The sequence below is a fragment of the Rhipicephalus microplus genome, chromosome 5, assembly GCF_043290135.1.
Source record: "Rhipicephalus microplus isolate Deutch F79 chromosome 5, USDA_Rmic, whole genome shotgun sequence".
NCBI classification, from domain to species: domain Eukaryota; kingdom Metazoa; phylum Arthropoda; class Arachnida; order Ixodida; family Ixodidae; genus Rhipicephalus; species Rhipicephalus microplus.
In genome coordinates this window covers 151,221,046-151,240,290 of record NC_134704.1, presented here as the reverse complement: position 1 = coordinate 151,240,290, position 19,245 = coordinate 151,221,046, and the positions used below count along the sequence as shown (strand labels likewise).

The 19,245-nt window shown below is 45.9% G+C and overlaps 1 protein-coding gene across 1 annotated transcript in view; it reads left to right on the top strand.

Moving 5' to 3' along the window:
• The first annotated feature begins 803 nt into the window (after positions 1-803).
• Positions 804-19,245, top strand: part of LOC119174170 (uncharacterized) — a 73,440-nt gene continuing 54,998 nt past the window's right edge. Inside the window, exon 1 of the mRNA XM_037424989.2 lies at positions 804-1,045. The gene's annotated coding sequence lies outside the window, so the exon portion shown is untranslated. The remainder of the gene's footprint in view (positions 1,046-19,245) is intronic.

Sequence of the window (19,245 nt, the reverse complement as noted above, 5' to 3'; positions counted from 1 at the left end):
GCGTTTCAAACAAGCTCAGCGGCAGCCCTCAACTGAAGATAGGCACAACAGACCAAGAACTTAATGCTCGGATTACCGTGGAGATGAGGACATTAGAAGCTAGCATGTTCATGTCAGCATCGATTGCAGAACGTAATCTGAAGAAAAGAACATCGATTGCAACTGTCCCGACGCAACTTTGGCAGCCAACCTCGACGCGACAGTTTTCGGCTATCCCCGCCACCTGCTCACGCCAAAATGTGGGTTGCGTAACGTCGACAGCTTTCCCGAAAGACTTGTCTGGTCAAACGCGCAGGCCTCTGCTGCTCACGGTTGTAGGCCGAAGCGCGTGTATAAACAATATAAACGATCTAGGATATGGCGGGAAAAACAATGCCCGGGAAGTTACGAAAGAGTAATTGAAAGGGCGGAGAGCAAAGGTTGGCCGACTCCCCTGCCAGATTACCACCCCGTCGGCCATCCTTCCCGTCAACGGCAGGTTTTGCAGCTCGTCGGGTAGTACGTTTCTCTTTTTTTTGTTTTTGTTTTTTAACTCTCCTCTGGAACGCGGCTCGAGCGTTCCGAAAGTCGTTCCCGCCGTTTCAACCGAGAGAGAAAGAGAGATGTGGGAGAGAAGGTGTACACCTGTCCACGTATGGGGAACAAGCTGAGCGGGTTCTGTGCTGAGCCCACTTTCTCCCCGACGACGTAAGAGCCGTTTTGGTCGTTCTCCTCTCGGCACCACCGTTATCTCGGCCAGCTGGCCAACCGGCCACAACCCTCCTCTCGACAATCTCTCCCTCTTACCTGACGCAGTGTGTCCCTCGCGGAGAGAGTGGCGAAAGGCTCGGCGCTGCGTACGCTACGCAGTGGGCTTCGCGAAGCGGTGAGCCGCGCGACAGGACGGCTACGCTTGCGAAGAAGCGTCACGGTTTGCCGAGCATACGCGAAGGAGGACCCGACCGGTGTTGTGCGCGTGTGTGTCGTCTACGAGTGACTGGCGTCGTCTCCTGGATTTGTTTTGCCGTTTCATCTTTGTGAACGTCGACGCCGTCGAAAGTGAGTGGTAAGTATCACCTGCATCGAAAGTATTCGTCTTATAGAGCATTCCTAGTCTAAAGTGACAGCATCGAGTACATCGATGTGTGTTGTCGATGTGATTGAAAAGTTTCGGAAGAAAATAACTGATTCTAATGGGGATCTTTATATCCTATTTATGAAGAAAATGAGCTGTACAGCTGCGAAACACTTACAGCCATCTATAACATATTGGAAAGTTTTAGAATTGCGTACGCTAAGGTATGCGTTTGCCGCAACTGCGCAATGGTCATACGCTATCCCTTTGCGGGCTCCCGTTAAGTGAACAACACTAACGCTACGCCCGCAAGCTTTGCGTATGACTTTTCGAAAACTCTGCATTGAGCATGTCGGTCATTCGACTATTATGCCAAGAACGCCTATAGTACTTCAAAAGTAAAGTTTGCGCATATGACCATTATCTTCGAAACCATGTTGAAGAACTAACTTTACTAAGGTACAACGAGACTTTGATTAAGATGAATTCTGTGACGTCTTTTGTAGGACGTTACAGTGATGGCCTAACGTAAACAAAAGCACAACTTGCAAATGGTTCTGACATATAGCTTGGTTACTAATATGCGCCATATTTGCTAACCTTACGGTTGCTTGTGATACACCTCTATTGGGACATATAAACATGGAAGAAATATTTCCCCCAGGCATACGAAGTATCGCGTGTCGATGATGGCATGTTCCCGTGTTTCAACAGACTTTCTCGCGAATGAACAGCCGTTGGCGGTAATCACCTTGCGTTACGCTTACGCCCCGCTGGTCGTTTAACGCTTCGTTAGCGTCACGCTATCGCATAAAGTTGCCCTGCGTGCGCAGTGTACGGCAGTGTACCTAGTTGGCTTCAGTAAAATGCCCGTGTTATAGGCATGGTGGAACAAGTTACCGTGGCGAACCAGTTACTGATTAGATGAGTGTCTTAATAAATGTTATGAGACAAGAAATAGGCGAGACATAGGAAAGTTTAATACTTTAGCAGATGGTATTAGTGAGGATGCAGGTATTAGTGAGGACGTGTTTTCGTTCTACGTAAATTATCTTGGTCAACGGTACAACAAGCGTACGCTAGCCTGCTTCTTTATCACAACCGATTATGTTGACAGTAGAACTTTTTTTTAGAGTGCGCTCTGCTGAGAATGTATACAAATGAAGAAAGCAATCTGTTTATATATATTATTATTAATTGTTATCTGCAACGCCTATATTTCACACACCGACTATCTTTGTAAGAAAATTATGCCATATTTAATGCCGTGATTAAACGTGTATCCCGTAAAGCCGTATCACTTGCCAATGACTGACACAGTTTGACATCACACAGTGCTATGTAGATATAGTTTTTATCCCTGAAGACCGTTTCTGTGCTGTTACAGAATAGCCTTGTTCGTTATACTAGGAAACGTGTTTTGAGGGGGGCTTCGATCATTATCATATATAAATACGTGATTTATATGTTTTGTTTTCCCAGACGAAGGCCGGTTCCACGGCCGAAACGATAAACTAAACGGTGCTGAAACGTTCGTTGTGTGAATTACGCCTCTTTCTATATATATATATATATATATATATATATATATATATATATATATATATATATATATATATATATATATATATATATATATATATATATATATATATATATATATATATATATATATATATATATATATATATATATACAGCACATTTGGTGTATACGCACTTCGAAACGGGCCGATCGAGACCAATCTCAAAGTATTCAACCCATGGCCGGGATATGTGTCTTTCAGTATCGCGGCGACGGTAAAACAAAACCTTCGCGATTTGATTACGCGCGTGACGGCACGGGAAACGCGGGCTTAAATAGCACGTTCGTCGGGCTGCAGCAAACAGAGGCGTGTCTCTTCATTAATCACCTCTCCGGGCATTTATGGGCCACCGATCGAAATTCTCCCGGTCCACTTTCGCTGTCCCGTTTCGCTTCGGCTAGCTCGCTCGTGCCTGCCAGGGGGGGATAAAGGCCCGGCGCGGGAGCTTATCGGCGGATTATGCCTCGCGCCACGTAACGACTCTTTACAGTCTCCGTAGCGGCGTATTCGACTCGGCAAAAGTTACGCGAGGGGCCCGTAAAGATCCCCGCAGTGTTGCCGGCCTCGTCGGCTTGGCGCGACTGCGTGCCAACCGGAATATCCGAGCGGCCTCTGTCGTACCGGGGTCGCAGGTGCAACACCGCATCGCCTATCGGCGGGATTCCAAACAGCCTCGTGCTTGCTCGTCCATCCGGTGCCGCTCCACGGGAAGCGCTGTCGCTAAGACGGATTTTAAAGAAAGACGACGCCGTGATCGAGGAAAACCATCTGCACAAACCGGGGAGGATTGCGCCAGGGTGGGCGATACATTATTCGTGACGCGCGAAAAGGCGGCATTCGAGAATGAGAGAAAGAAATGAACGACGCGCGTATTGAGGGCGCCTCAATTTTATTTCATTGTCATAGGCGTCTGTGCATACATCAACTCGGAAGCATTGAGAGTCACGCGATGAAAAGAACTGTTGAAAAAGCGTGTACAGGTTGGCCGTGATAAACGCACATGACAGGAAAGGCCATACACGCATCGCCTGAGCGCAATGACAACGACGACAGCGAAGAAATAAAAAAAAACAGATCTGACCATAATTTAATGCTTTAGACTTAATATTCCATTTTTTAATTTATTTCACTACTCTCTGACGGGACGCCATAGCTTGGATGCAGCAGTCAGTATTCCACACTTCCTGTGGCAAGAGATAAAACCGTTATGCTTGATTTCTAAAGGGGAATAAATTGTGTAGCCGAAGAGTGGTCTCACGAGCGCACATCATCAGCAAAAAAAGGTAGCTTGAGACGAACGACTCGTATGAACGGAGCGTTTCTCGAATGCGTATAGCAGCACAGGCCTACGTCAATTTTCTATGTCGTTTTATTTTTATTATTCTTTATGATTATACAAGAACCTGGAAGCACAACTTTACTTCGCAGAAATATTAATTTGCCTGAGCTGTTCGCCACAGTGTGGGTATGTCTTTCATAGCGTGCTCGGTATGGCGATCGGTGGCCAAGTGGTTTCGAGCCCCGCCTAAAAGTGCCGAAAGGCATGCACTCCTGGGCACGTAACCTAGACGTTCGTGACAGTGGCATTGTCAGCCCTATGAACATTGGCTCATTGACTTGTACTGTGTAAAAAAAAAAGAGAAAAATGTAAATGTGAACGTAGTGATATTAAAAAGTTGGCAACCATGCGCTGAAGAAAGTACACTGAGCTGATAGAAGAATTTGGGCTTCGTATTGACACATGCACCGAAAGAAGCATTGAGTATTCAGTGCGTCAAACGCTTTCGCATGCTTCCGTGCTTTTCAAAAAGCCTCACAACGTTTCTTAGCCTTGTGCGCCACAGAAGACCCTTTTCTCAATTTTTTTTTCTTCTGTTCACCGGTCAAATTGTTTAAGGTTGTCTGAAACCAAAGCCTTCCATTAGGTTATGCAGGACAACAACAAAAGTGTCATATAACATCCGAAACACCGAGTAACATTATCATTGTGGAATGTCGGCTAGTTCCTGCGTACGAAGACGAACACGAACTTTATTACGAAGATAGTTTGATTGGAGAGAGTCCTTCAGCCTAACACGTCGCTGACCACTACTGCCCACCTGAACCTTCTTGACAAAGACATTTCACCCTGACGAACTGTGTTACGGTTTGTCAGGACCGGGCGCTTTTTTCAGGAGCCGACAGATGTTCTTTTCACTGGTCCTATGTGTGCATATTGCTTGTGGACGTTCAACATATTCGTGTTGTGAAAACATGAAAAATTAGCGAGAACAATATAATGAAGTTTGTGCATAGCATAGATATCTACTTCTATAAACGCAAGACTCTTAATATACACAGCATTAAGCAAAATTGTGCCAAGCACAATAAAAATGAGAAGCAAAAAACAAATTGTGAAAGCGCAAAGCAGTGCATGAGGTTGCAAGCGGCGCACCACTATGCCACGAAAAGGAAATAGGCCTTCACATTCACCAACCTCCCTCCCTACGTGGGCGGCCCCAATCACCACTCGTTTGGGGCCATTATTCAGAAGGCACTCATCGCGATATCGTGATATTGATCAATTGTGATATCGATCATTGTAACAGCATAAATGACAAGCTATTACTAAAGGACTCTTACCTAAGAATGGTCACGGCAAGGTTTCATGGAACAACATTCGCTTGCATCTATAGCTGTCTTCTTTAGAAACTTGCAGTCTACACCTGTTGTGGGCCAAAAACACCTCACCTACGTCTACTAGCCAAATTTAATAACTATTGCCTCAAGCATTTTCAGCAAAAGGCGAGCATCATATCAAAACAATTTTGAGATCACACTAGTATAGATAAGCGCTTTGCGTAGCTATATGTGTACCTGTGTTAAAGCTGATGTGTTAGTACGTAAACTGTGAGTATAACTACTACATAAAAGAGTGTGTGTGCGAACATTCTATTGCAAAGTGAACTTCCGCAATGGAACTGTGATCTTTTTTATTGGTTTCAGTTTGCTTTAAGTTTTTCTTTGTTAATTTCTTGGTACTGGGTAACCTCTTATTCTTTTTTTTTATTTTTTACGCAGCTTAACACACACAAATGCAGTAGCCAAGTTATTATGATTTTAACCTAATTTTTTCCACAGAAAGCCAGTTTGAGCAAAAGAGACCGAATCTCGTACAGCTCAAACCTTTTGGTGTTGAGAACTTTGTATAGCTGTGCCTCTTTTTGGCCGGAGCTGTGGTCTTTCTTCGCGCTTGCACTCTTTACCGACAAATAATCTGGCTCTCAGTCGCAGATAGTTCGATCCATTGCCTCCACATTCACTCCTTCTGTGGCTTTACTTGATGTCAAGTGCGGGCACTTTAAGGAGCCGGGCTGTGGTATCCTGTGGTGTGCTGTCGTCGTCGCTCGGTGTAGAGCAACCCCCGTTCAGCGTAGTCGTGTGTAGCATATTGAGCGTGCGCTCGCGCCTAAGGTAACTATTCATCTGATTCTTTGATCGAATTCATGATGATATTAAACGAGGAGTATTTAGGCGCCCGTCGTCGTTTGAGCACAATGCATGCGAAACCAGGTATAAAAGCTAAAAGAAAGATGAAGCAAGAGGGGACTCGAAAGAGAAAGATAAGAAGAAATCGGAAGAATAAGCATAAACAAGATAGGACAGAAAAAAGCGAAAGAAGAAATAGAGACGAGGAAAAAAAGAGAAAACCGAAAAAAAAAACAAAGATGGCTCCGCACTCGTTTCAGGTTTGCACCACTGGCGTGAAGCTGCCTCTATCTTTTTCTCTTTTTTTCTTGTCCTTTGACGTTTCCCCTCGTTGCTGCGATTGTGACGCCACTCGATGAGCGTTCTGCGAACGCTCCTCATCGCTCCCACATTAGACCTGCCAGGCGGGCGGTGGCTTCGTAAGAAGCACGTTTTGGTCGCCTCGCCCGAGGTCGGGTGTGCTCGCGGTTTCATGGGAGGCCTGGGCGCGCAGGGTCGACCTCGAGGAGCGGCTAAATGAAAATTCCGAAGCGACGACTACATCCCCTCCCAAGTGCAAACGCGTGCTACACGAGCCTCGCCCCACTGGCAGCAAGTGCCGTAAGTAAACACTGCTTAAGCCGAAACGCGCGGTTTCTTTGTAGCTGCATATCGACACTTCGTTACGAGAATGATTTGCTCTGTTTTGCTTGTGAATTTAACAGTATAATATCAATTTCTTTCTGTGAGCGTCGTGTCTGTCGTCTTTTCTCCCCCCATTCCTAGTTTGCGTCGCGTTCTTGCCCTCAAGCAATGAAAACAAAAAAAGTATTCAGAAAATGTATTCAGATCCTGTTGAATGCGGACAAGTGGATTAGTCATTCTAGGTGCACACATATATTTAGAACAAATGGAAGTGCGTATACATCTTTATCTATGGTCATAAGAATACTGGATGTCAATGATACTTGCAGAACTTTCAGTGCTTGCTGTTGAGAACTCGTCATTTAACTCTACTGACGCGTGTCTTCTTTCTTGCCCAAATGCCGTCCGGTCCAGACAGGCGAGGTTGTGGAGATGTATGTCGGCACTGGCACTCACCTGTTTCCCTTATACGTGTAGTAATCCATCGTTCTGTAGAATTAACAACAAAAAAGATTTATGCAAGAAAGATGAAAAATCGACGAAGGAATGTCGTTAAAAAAAGAAAAAAAAAGCGTTTCGACTGGGTGATTTGTCGGGGCAAGAACTGTCACTCTTTTCTGACCGACAAAAGTGTTTAAACAAAAGTGTCGGCTACCGCGACTATACCTGCTCAATAATTTATCATCACCGATATCACATCGACCACTCCTTGCTTCTTTTTCTCAACTTTTAATTTTTCTTTCTTTGGAGTTTTTTTTTTCTTTGGACTTTTGTAAGATGCGTCGACTGCATTTTCGCCGGAGGCGAAAATGCAGTCGACGCATCTTACAAAAGAGGCACTCTTGTGTCGTAGTTGCTTCTCTGGTACTTCTTCTCTATGCCAAAAATTGCATGCCGATGACCTCACGTTCGTGTGTACCTTCCTGGCAACTTGCCCCAAGACGTACAACGCTTATGCCGTTAGTGCTAAGTGTACAACTATTCATAAAGTGCGCGTCGTTGGAATGTTTACGCAGCCTCATGCACAGTCTATAAATAATAGCTTGTGTAACTTCTTCCTTATTGGTTTATTGCCACGTATAAGAATCTAAGTGACGTATCCTGCTTGTCAATCTCGTCTGTGGTGAAATACGTAAACTTGCGTTGCCATGCTGACGCTTCTGATCCATGGACTGCGAAAACTCTGTGTTAAATAGAACACATTCGGATGATGTGCCCCTGCAAATTTTAGCCATGCAAACAATCTCAGTCGCATAGATTGTACGGATTTTAGACGTATGGTTTTTGACAGTGTGCCCATCTTCACCTGCAGTACATTGTTACTGCATCAGGGGCTTGGATAGTTAAAAAAGGATAAGACAAATATAACGCAGCAACATACTCAGATCATTAGCCGGATGAACTGGTACCCAGAAGAAAATCATAATCGTGTAGCTCATGATAACGCGGGTACATCGGTAGTGAAATCTGAAGGACTGGTGAAATCCACTTATTTGCAGTCTATTCATCTATCGTGGTACCTCAAAATCGGTAGCGTTCACTTACATTGAATAAAGCATGTGCACTTTTGATGGGCCTAACATCCTTAGCTATAAAATTTGATGTAATTTTCAACAAACATTTCACTGTGTCGAGGTGGTAACCTCAGAACAATAATAATGGCGAAGAGGTATGCTACCAGAATGCCTACTTGTGATCATGAATTCACGACTTCTAAAGGTGGGCAGGGGTGAACTTCGTTCATGGTTCCCATATGAGCCGGGAACCATGTAAGGGTATGGTTGGTGACTTCTCGTTAAGTATGTTTTTGGCCTCTTTGCACACAACTCCAACACTGAAAGCATGAATGTCAGCTCTAGAATCGCTAAATATAGTTTCATGGCGGTGATCTAAAAGAAGCCAAGGCATTGGCAACCTGATCGACGGCATTGGCAGTTTTGGCGCATACCGACACCGCATTATTGGTATAAGCATTTTTTATTCTTTATACAAGCGACGTAATTTAGCTGCCTTTTGTATAACGTCTACAGCAAGGTGCCGAAATAACGTCACTGCCATGCACCAGTGTCACTATTCGATACGATATGCTGCGAATGAGCTTAGCAAACAAACGCCTCCAGTTACGATCGGTTCCAAGGCGATCTAATGCGCAATTTGAACCTCTGCGGCCACAATTCCTGCTTAGTAGACGATGCAAGTGACTGCACACTGTAGTGACTTTATTAGAAGAGAGGGTTGCCCGAAGAAATTTCTTGGCTCGAGAACTTACACGCAAACGCACTTCAATTCCGTGTCACGAAGACAGCGCCCTTAATTTTCAATGCGAAGTATTTCTTAGCGAACTTCGGTCACCTTTAGAGTATCTATCTATCTATCTATCTATCTATCTATCTATCTATCTATCTATCTATCTATCTATCTATCTATCTATCTATCTATCTATCTATCTATCATCTATCTATCTATCTATCTATCTATCTATCTATCTATCTATCTATCTATCTGTCTGTCTGTCTGTCTGTCTGTCTGTCTGTCTGTCTGTCTGTCTGTCTGTCTGTCTGTCTGTCTGTCTGTCTATCTGTCTGTCTGTCTGTCTGTCTAGCCACCTACGGCTTTTAGCTCTCCTAGCCGTTTCTATGATGGCATCTATACCAAAATTTGTATGGGACAACATGACTGTATTACGAGCATTAGTGACTAGTCATAACAAGTAAATCATGTCATGTATGTCATCAATGTCATGATTTACATGTTGTAGTCTTGCTGCTCTTGTGGGGGCTTCGGTAACATGATATATTGCAAAACGTAAATGGTGTGACATGACTGGTTGGCGAACATAATTGAAGGGCCCTAACGTGGAAATCATGACATACACATGTCATGTAAATCATGACTACACGCCATATGCTCATGGTGCACTCGTGGTAGTTTAGCTAGCTTCACTTATACGAAATTTGGTACTACGTGACGTGAATTGATGACGAAGGAATATGGCTGGCGAAAACACAATAAGCATGACATGCCTGTCATGTAAAAAGATGACTATCTGCCACGCTCGTGATGCGCTCATGACCGATCGCTAGCTTCACATATACCAAGTTTGGTATTACGTGGCGTGAATGAAGGACGACGGTAAAAGACACGTCCAAACATAATAATCATGACATGCTTGTAAGACATGACTACACCCTACGCTCATAGTGTGCTCTCGGCCGTGTCGCTAGCTTAATATATACCAAATTGATTACGGGACGTAAATAGACGCCAAATGTAAATGACACGTCCAAACATGCTAATCATGGCATGCTTGTTATGTAAACCATGACTACATGCAACGCTCATAGCGCGCTCACGGCCGTTTCGCTAGCTTCACATGTACCAAATTTGGTATTACGTGTCGTCAATGAACTACGAAGGTAAGTGACACGTGCAAACATGATAAGCATAATTTGCGTTTCATATAAAACATAACCACATCTACGCTTCATAGCGCACTCACGGCGTTTTCGCCAGCTTCACATATACCAAATTTAGTATTACGTGATGTGAATGGCCGATCAACACAAATGCCAGGCGCAACCATAATAATCATGACATGGAAGTCATACACGGCCTAATTTACATGCCTGCCACTGCTGGGGCTGCTACTGCAAACGTTATAATGAGGCCATTGTTACGTGGCTATAAACAACATACTTGCGTCTTATCTAGATACCTGAGGTACTAACTACTTTCATGTGCCTCGTAGCCTTGTGGTAATTATTTTAAAGTGGCATATAAAACTTTCTCATTCCTGCTTCACATATCATGAATTCCCACTGTACGTGGAATCTGCCTTTTCTTTTTTGTCTAAAATTCTGTAATAGGCATTGCCACACTCTACGATGCCATGATAAACTGCGTGAGAGTTCCACGCTTATGCCTACGGGGTGCCCCTGCAAATTTTAGCCATGCAAACATTCTCAGTCGCATACATTGTACGGATTTTAGACGTATGGTTTTTGACAGTGTTCCCATCTTCACCTGCAGTACATTGTTACTGCATCAGCGGCTTGGATAGTTAGAAAAGGATAAGACAAATATACCGCAGCAACATACTCAGATCATTAGCCGAAGCGAGCAATAAGATAGTCTTTTTATATCATCTCCTCTAACTCTTTTATTACCTCCTCTGGTTAACTCATCGCCATCGAGCTCCTCTCTGCGGTTCATGCTTGTGACAGGGTGAGAAGCAGCGCAAACTTCTGACACGACGCACGACGAAGACGCGCTGTTGTCGTGCCGTTTTCGCCTTGTGTCCACAAAGATTTGACGCTGTTTTTTTGTTTGTTGTTGTTGTTATAACCTTTCCTTCTTTTTGTTCAGAGATTCTTGCAAAGATGCAGTTGAAGAGATACAATTGAGAGAAGGCTGCTCCGTTCCTTCTTAGTATTCCGCAATGCACCGAAGTACTTTCTTTTCTTTTTTTCATGTTTCGCAGAGTAGAACAGAAAGGCGGAGATATGCGAAACCAGGCCAGTTTCCCTGCGTCACTTCTTCGCCCCGACGAGAAGCTTGTAGTTTCGCCTTGTCCTCTCCATTCATGGCAGCCTATTCAGTGTAGCTTCGCATTTGATCGTCCGAACACCCGACTGGCAATAACCGCTGCAACTCTACATCGTGAGACGCCTTGCGCCACCACGTAAACGTGCGAAGGAACGGGAAGCACAAGCTTTTTTTCTCTCCTGCTTCGAGGGAGCACCGACCGCTTTCACGCGCACTGGTGCAGGAAGGACTTTCGTTACATTTTCTGTTCTCTTACAGCGTCTTTTTTTCTGTGGCGCGAAACTTCTCGGAGGTCTTTCCTCACGGCAGCTTTCGTGATCTACCGGACCCAGCTGATCCTGTACCTACCCAGTTGTAAATCTCTGAAAGCGCTTGTTGATGGTGGCGCTGTCGTCACTGTGGCAATTGTTTGTCTGGTCGCCGTCCCTGCGTTGTTGTTGATGTTTAGGTGTTTTCATAGCTTTCGGTGCAGCAAGCGCGGCCGGCTCATGGCTACAACTTGTGCTATCGCAAACCTAACAGCTATAGTACTTCATTTCCCGCTATTTCGCTGTTAGACTGTATTGTTCCATCTTGTTTTCCTTCTACTGCACTTAAATCTCGTGTTCAAATCCTAGTTGCAATAGACTGGTAGCAATAGACTAGCGAACTTTAGATAGCAGGTTTATGTGTGCCTAATGCGGCCTGGTCGCATTAGGAAGAGGAAATAAAGAAATAAAAAAAAGGAAATGGACATGGGCCGGGCATGTAGCGCGTAGACACGATAACCGCTGGTCGTTAAGGGTAACTAACTGGATTCCAAGAGAAGGCAAGCGGGTTAGGGGGAGACAGAAGGTTAGGTGGGCAGATGAGATTAAGAAGTTTACGGGTATAAATTGGCAGCAGCAAGCACAGGACCGGGTTAACTGGCGGAACATGGGAGAGGCCTTTGTACTGCAGTGGACGTAATCAGGCTGATGATGATGATGATGATGATGATGATGATGATGATGATGATGATGATGATGATGATGAATGCGGCCTGGTCATCGATGGCCTCACTGGGCAGATGAGCTGGTTGGGCTGTGTATCATACGACAGATGCTTACTTTCGATTATTTCGCGTCAAACTAACAGTAATTTCATGTTCGCCATGAAAATACCCCGTCTGACAATCATAGCTTGCTTCCTTTATTGAAATATCGGCCAGCAAGTATGTGGAATCTTACAGCCGTTTCTACAGCTTTTTCTTCTAAGTACTACTAAAAGCATCGTGGTTACAGGGTTACAACTTGAAGTATACTTGAGTTTCGATATGAGTAATATCTGTAACTATGTGTACCTCTGGGGAAGCAAAAAACTAAAAAAGTTGCCAGCGAAGATTCATAGGTAAACCTAGATATAGTAAACGTTCCCGCAAACTTATGTTCTTTTTCTTGTTTCATCGTTGTTTGAGAAAAAACTAAATAGTACCGGTGGTATGATCAATCATCTGGCATATTTTTTATCCTATTGTTGGGCACTTCTTCAAACTAGACCTCGTAATTATGATCATAACGAAGTTTTTCATTGTAGGTTCCCAATCGTCTCGCCTGCTTTAAGAAGGTATTTCTTACGTAGCACCACACACAAAAAAAAGTCAACAAAGCGATGTGAAACGCATCGTTTATTGAGGTAGATTCGCTTTCAATGTGTATAAACTGAAGTTTCCAGCGTTGCTTTAATATTTTACTTTAAAAAAATACGTCACAACTTCTCGACCACCCGCTATCACGGCGCAACATCACTGCCTTTCACAAACGCCGAAAACTTGTCGTTCAAGACAAGACTGAGAGGCCCCCTTCATCGGCCTTCGCGCACTCGTGAAGGCCACTGGCCTCGCGTGACGCCGCGAATCCAAAGCGCGCGCGATGACTCCGCGTATACGATAGGCTGCGTGGAGCGGCGAAAGCCGAGCTATCAGCCGCATACGCGACCACTCGCGCGATTCGATTTCGATTTGCGCCGTCACGCGAAACGATTTGGCGGCGTTAACGTGCGCTGACCACCGCGACGACCTCACACGCGTACACACTTCCGCACGAGGTCACCAGGTCGCTCAGCCAATGGGCTTCCGTCGTTGGCATGTCAAAGCGCCGAGGCTGCGCAGCACGTAACGCAATCTTCGGTTTCTAGCGCAACGGCTGTCACTGCGCACAGCGGGTATTAGGTGGAAGCCACCAATGTCGGTGTTCATTAGTTCACGTCGGTCTTTCTCACCCGTGAAACATCGTTTGAAATGCGGAAAAATTGCTACAGCATGCGAATTCAACACACTATTAGAATACGGGAGGTATTCTAGAGAGCCTCCTCACTTGGCACTCCACCTTTACTCAAAAATGTCGATGGAAGGTCCAACGTTCTGCAGGAATGTTTCATGCGTACGAGTGACAATCGGCGTTATTTTTTTTTTTTGAGAACCACTCAGCTGTTTTCAGTCGGGCGGCGTCATGGGGCTCTGCTTGCTCAAGAGAAGGCAAATTCAAGTTGAGGCTTGTTTCAGGTTACGGGGGGTTAAAGACCCCCCGCCAGCTTAGATATGCCGTTTTCTATCATCACATAAATTCATATCGTTATGGGCTTCGAACTCCTCGTCATATAGATTCCACATATTAGCGTAATTATAGAGCAGAGCGCGGAACAGGATGAAGTGCGAGGAAACGTTGTGGAGCTTGCTTGGATGTGAAAACAGCGCAAATATACAGACAAAGACTGAACAAGAGACGATAAGCAAGGTACTCCCTGTAATCGCAACTACAATATAGACAACTAATGCATATTTACATAATTACGCTACCGCCAAGACTTTTGTAGCTTTCTTGGTCAAGTGAACTAATCGTAAGAACTATCACTTTCCAGATGTCAAGGTTTCCAGATGTCACTCGTTCAAAAAAGGCAGAAGTCAAGGGGAAGATGGAAGTTTTAGCAGATGAAAAAAAAATCGTAAACAGGCGGTGCGTGTACTGGAGCCGATGGTTCGGCAAGCGGACGGACTTGTCTTGTTCAAGGCTGCAGTGGCAAGTTTAAAAAGACGAGATCGATTTGTCTTCTCCGATTAGAGCAAAATGTGTTAAATACCTTGCCTATCTTTAACACGAGAAGGCGAGCCTATTTAAGCACTAATTGCTGTTCTTCTGGAACTACATAAGTTGCAAACGCAAGGAGTGTCTCTCGTCTTTTTGTCCCTTTCCACTGCTTTGTCCTGTTGCTGCAGTTTTTCAGGCACGCGATAGGATCATCATTCAACTCGCCCAGTTGCCGACCTGGCTACTTAGTCTGTTGTCAAGCCCGGCCAGTCCCTACGACTGACGGCGCTATACGTAAATATCATGAACGAAGTCGACCAGCCATACTTTGAGTACACCGATGTTGGGCGGGGATACCGAGTCAAGAACAGGCTGCGAGTTCGCAGAAAACATGCGCTTGATAGAGAGAGAGGGGGGTGAATAAACGGAGGTGCTATTGTAATGACTTTGTATTGTAAATAATTATGGACTGTTCTCTCCTCTTTCATTATTTTCCACCACACTTGCCCTTCTCAAATACAGGATAGACTTTCTGGCGTCCTATATTTTCGTTACAGCGCACTTCAGATATTGACGTAGTGCTCGAGGACCACCATGTCAGCTGTAATGCTTCAAGTCCTCATCCTGTTCACCCTCATAGCACGTTTCGTTTCACTTATTCTACCTGTTCCAGAGTGCACAAGCAGTCAACACCTCCATCTCTTGCTTCATCTCACTTCCTTCCTACGGTCTTGAAGTGTTCGCATCATAATACAATTTGAAATTGAAAACAGTGTCGTGCGTGCCAACATCTCCACTGAACGTCTTCAACAATGTACCGGACACGTCAGGGAGCACGCGGGCAAGGAACACGACTTGGATGTCGTCGTCACATTTCGACATCTTTGCAAATGCCGAGACATTCGTTTCTCATCAAGTGTTCTCCTTGGGCATTCGCTTGGTGCACTTTTGTTTTTGTTTTTTAATTCGGCTTGTGTGTTCCTTCATGCTGTCCTTAGGGGGCCTCGCCTTTGGTTTTTCAAGTTTGGCAAGAGTTCAGTGCCATTTCATCCACCAAGTTGCCAAAGCCGCGCTTCAAACCGAAAGACGTATCAAGGCCAGCTGTGAGCGGGGTTTCTGTGGCTCGCTTCCTGCCCGGAGGCCGCCTGAGATCTCAATCTCCTTCCGCCGCATATGAAAACGTGCAACGTACGCCGGCTGCCCCAAGGCGGGATGCTTACGCACGACACGACGCGGCGGATTCGTGCTGCGCACGGCTACGCTTTCCCGCTTGCACTTCATGTCGTGAACTGAACGCAGATCGAGCGTGAGACTCATAGATGATATACGTGTGCTCTTTGCTTACGAAGTTGAATAATTTATAAAGTAATTGCGTACGCGGGCTACGGTGAAGGGCCCTGTGGTTTGATTTTGACTTCCCAGAGTTACTTAGCGCACACTTGTGCCTAAGCCCACGGGCGATTTGTTTATTTTTATGTATTGTTTTCAATTTTTTATCTTTGAAATATTTTATTTTATTTAACACAACATTTCTCTTCTTCTTTTCTCATTTCGACGCTATCAAAATGCGACAGCCGTAGCCTAGAATCAACCTCGTGATATTACCAGTAGCCGCTAGGTCACCATGGCTGTTGAGGAGGAGAAAGAAATAAGGGGGGAAAAGGAGGCGGAAGGAGGGGGGACAACATCGTGCTTTGTGGGGCTCATCGGTACAGTCGTTGTCAAAAGTGCGGGAGACCACTATAGGTCTGAGAAAAGCTCGAATTTCCGACCGATTTGTGACTGCATTCGGTATAGAACTGCACAGTGCATGGTGCTGTATGTGGTGCACGTTGGCGTGAAGCTTCGCCACACTGTGCACTGAAAAGACTAAGATTGGGCGCGTTGGTACGGCGTGATTGTGAGTGCGAACCAGCGCAACCGGCAGCAGGGGACAGAAGAGACTTTGTGTGCCCTCTCTCCTGTCCCCTCCTGTCAGTTGCACTGATTCACGCTCACAATCATATGTGTACCGGCTGGCCACGCTCAACTTTGGAAATTGAAATAAAAAGTAATCAATGGGCAAAGGGGCTATCTATCTATCTACGCTATCTCCCACTAAAGCGAACAATGAGTAGCATCCGAAGCAGCGTATGGGTCGACTGAGGCATCCATTCATCACGGGCGCCTTGTCCCATGATAACGCGTCCTTGCAAATGGAGCACACCATGAACTCGTACCGAACTGCTGCTGAAGCATGCCACGGGCGTTCATCACCACGCCACGCGGGAGCACGTCGGTTCATTGCGCGTCTGCAGAATCTCGTTCCCCAACGCCATCACGTGATTGCTGAGAGATTGTAAAGGGGAGAGGCCACAGCCTTTTACCCCCGTATCCACAAACGCTCCTCGACTCGACTTCCACCCTTAACATGACAGAGTTGAGCACTGCGCCACCACTCGGCTTAAAATGACGCTGCACTACTCAAGAATCGCAGCAGACTATCGCTGATATGCAGTGACTTGCCGTAGCTTGATATGGAGCTCCCATCGGCTTTCTCAAGTGAAGGCGAAGCGTTGAGTGAAGGGAGGTTCTAGAATACGGGGGTTAGACAGCCACTTACGTAGACCCGAACGCGATAGTTGTGGCAGTGCTTGGGCCAGCTGTTGCACATGCGCAGTTAGGGTGGCCGCGCACATCGGATTCAGCTCGACCATTGCCACATCTAAGAACAAGAAGAAATACATGTGAGCAAGCCATTCAGTCTATAATAATCCAATCATCCCAGTTTCACTCATTTGAAACTATCATAAGCGATGGCGGCATTGAAGCCGCTTGAAAGGCGATGTCTGAAGGTACGCAAAGAGCAGGAATAATTTATTTTGGCGCGAACACCAGCGCATGCTGGCAGGAGCTCGTCACACTACGCATAAAGGGCTCGCGTAAGCTGGCAGTGCTTTTCATTGGCTAGGCGCCTCTGCTGCCTTGTCATTTTTTTATGCGTTGTCCATCCTAGGTCTCAGCCCTGCGCTTGTAGTGGATCGCCGCCTTCAACTGCCGGATGAACAGCGTACTGCCATCCACGTCTCTTTCTTGCCGGAAAACGTCCACCCTCAGTACAACGTAAGCAGGCGCCGGGCTATAGGGCCATCACGCTTCTGAAGAGCACCAGTAACGATCCTCATTCAGTGTGTTTTGTCGATGCAGCTCAGTACTGTCACTCAGCTAGGTTTTCTGTTATTTCCGTCAATCACATGGGTTCTATAACCAATGCTGCGTCAATTAGGGACTCTACTCTCTCAAGAGCCGACCAGTTGGCTGTAAACCTTGCCCTTTTGGATGACAGTAGGTCACAGATCTTCACCGACTCAATGTCAATGGTCAAGGCTTTCGCCTCTGGTTCCGTGTGTGCTGAAGTATTTAAACTACTTGAAAATAGGGCACTTTCTCCTCATACCACTACCTGTTTTCCTGCACATCTTGAACCCCTACTGGACTCTCTAGTAAACCTGAATTACACTGCTCACTTCCAGGCGCACCCACTAACCCTCCGCACTGGAAAGGACGTAGGTCCGCAGGTTTGCAGTGAGATGTTCAGGGACGCTTTCAGTGAAGTGGCTAAACAATACCAGTTGAGTAGGTGGTCATTTTCTCCTCTGCACAGCAAGTTGTCTTGAACTCAGGCCATCATGTTTAGAATGCCCCAGACCAGCTCCTATCCAAGCTTATCTTTCCTCAGCATGGTCTCATCAGAGACTTTTGACTCTACTTGTCCTGATTGTGGTGAGGTTAGTGACTTAGCACATATGCTCTTGCAGTACCCCTCGTTACGGGGCTCAAGTCGGCTCACAGAAGAGGATTGGGACTCTGCCTTACGAAGGTCAGAGTTGCTACCACAACTACGGGCTGTCCCGAGAGCCCACGATGTGGCGGTGAGGCTAGGCCTCCCCGTTCCTACGTGGGAGTGGCCCGCGACGTTATTCTAAAAGACTAGCGTTTCTCAGGACCCAATAAGTTCTTTGTCTGTCTGTCAGAATCCTCTGTCCTGGTTCTTTTTATCATGTTAGTTCCGTTGCCCCTCCGTCTCCATCGATCTATCATTACGTATAATTAAAGTCCGTGGCTATGCCTATTTCCCATACACACAAAAAGTGACATCGTGATCAAGTGTTCAAAAGCCGATTTTCTTCAGGTTGCGTGCATTTCATCGTTTATCAATCACAAATTTAAGGTTTCAAGCTCTCCCGTCTCAATGGACTGATCTGCATAAACCACTGCTTCATTCCAAAGATCACCACCGACGGAAACCACCTCCCATCCTCCATCGCTGCCATTATTCACGTGACCTTCGAAAGCGTTATTCAAGATACCACCTGTTTGCGGAACTCGCTCTGGTTGAGTGAGTTATCTTTAAGGGCAAAGCTCCTTAGAGCATTACCTCATCGGTCGTCGATCGGCGTCACTCCCTCCAGCGTACCACTACAGTAGCGTCTCCCTTATCATTCAATAGATGGCGCTGTCCCATAAAGATGCATACAAACTGCATTTGGGTGACGATATACTAGATGGCGCTGTACGCATTCTATGTCGTCGTCGCCATTTATCGTCCAGTTTCCTAGATGGCACTGTCCTGTAGAGATACATGCAGTATGTCGGTTGGGTGAATGTACACTCGATGGCGTTAGAGGTGCAGCTGTTCTCTGATTGGCTGCTGCGTGGGCTGCGCGGGGTGCGAGCGCCATAAAAGGGCACTTGCTCACGTTATCTCTCATTCTCTTGGATCGTCGACCCCGTACGTGGAATCGTGCGCTTGTCGGATCGTGCTTGGAGAACGCATGGACGGACGCACGGATAGACAGAAGCACGGACGGACGAACGCTTCGCCACACTCATCATCATTCACTCCGTGGAAATGCAGTGCTTTTTTTCGGGGGGGGGGGGGGGGG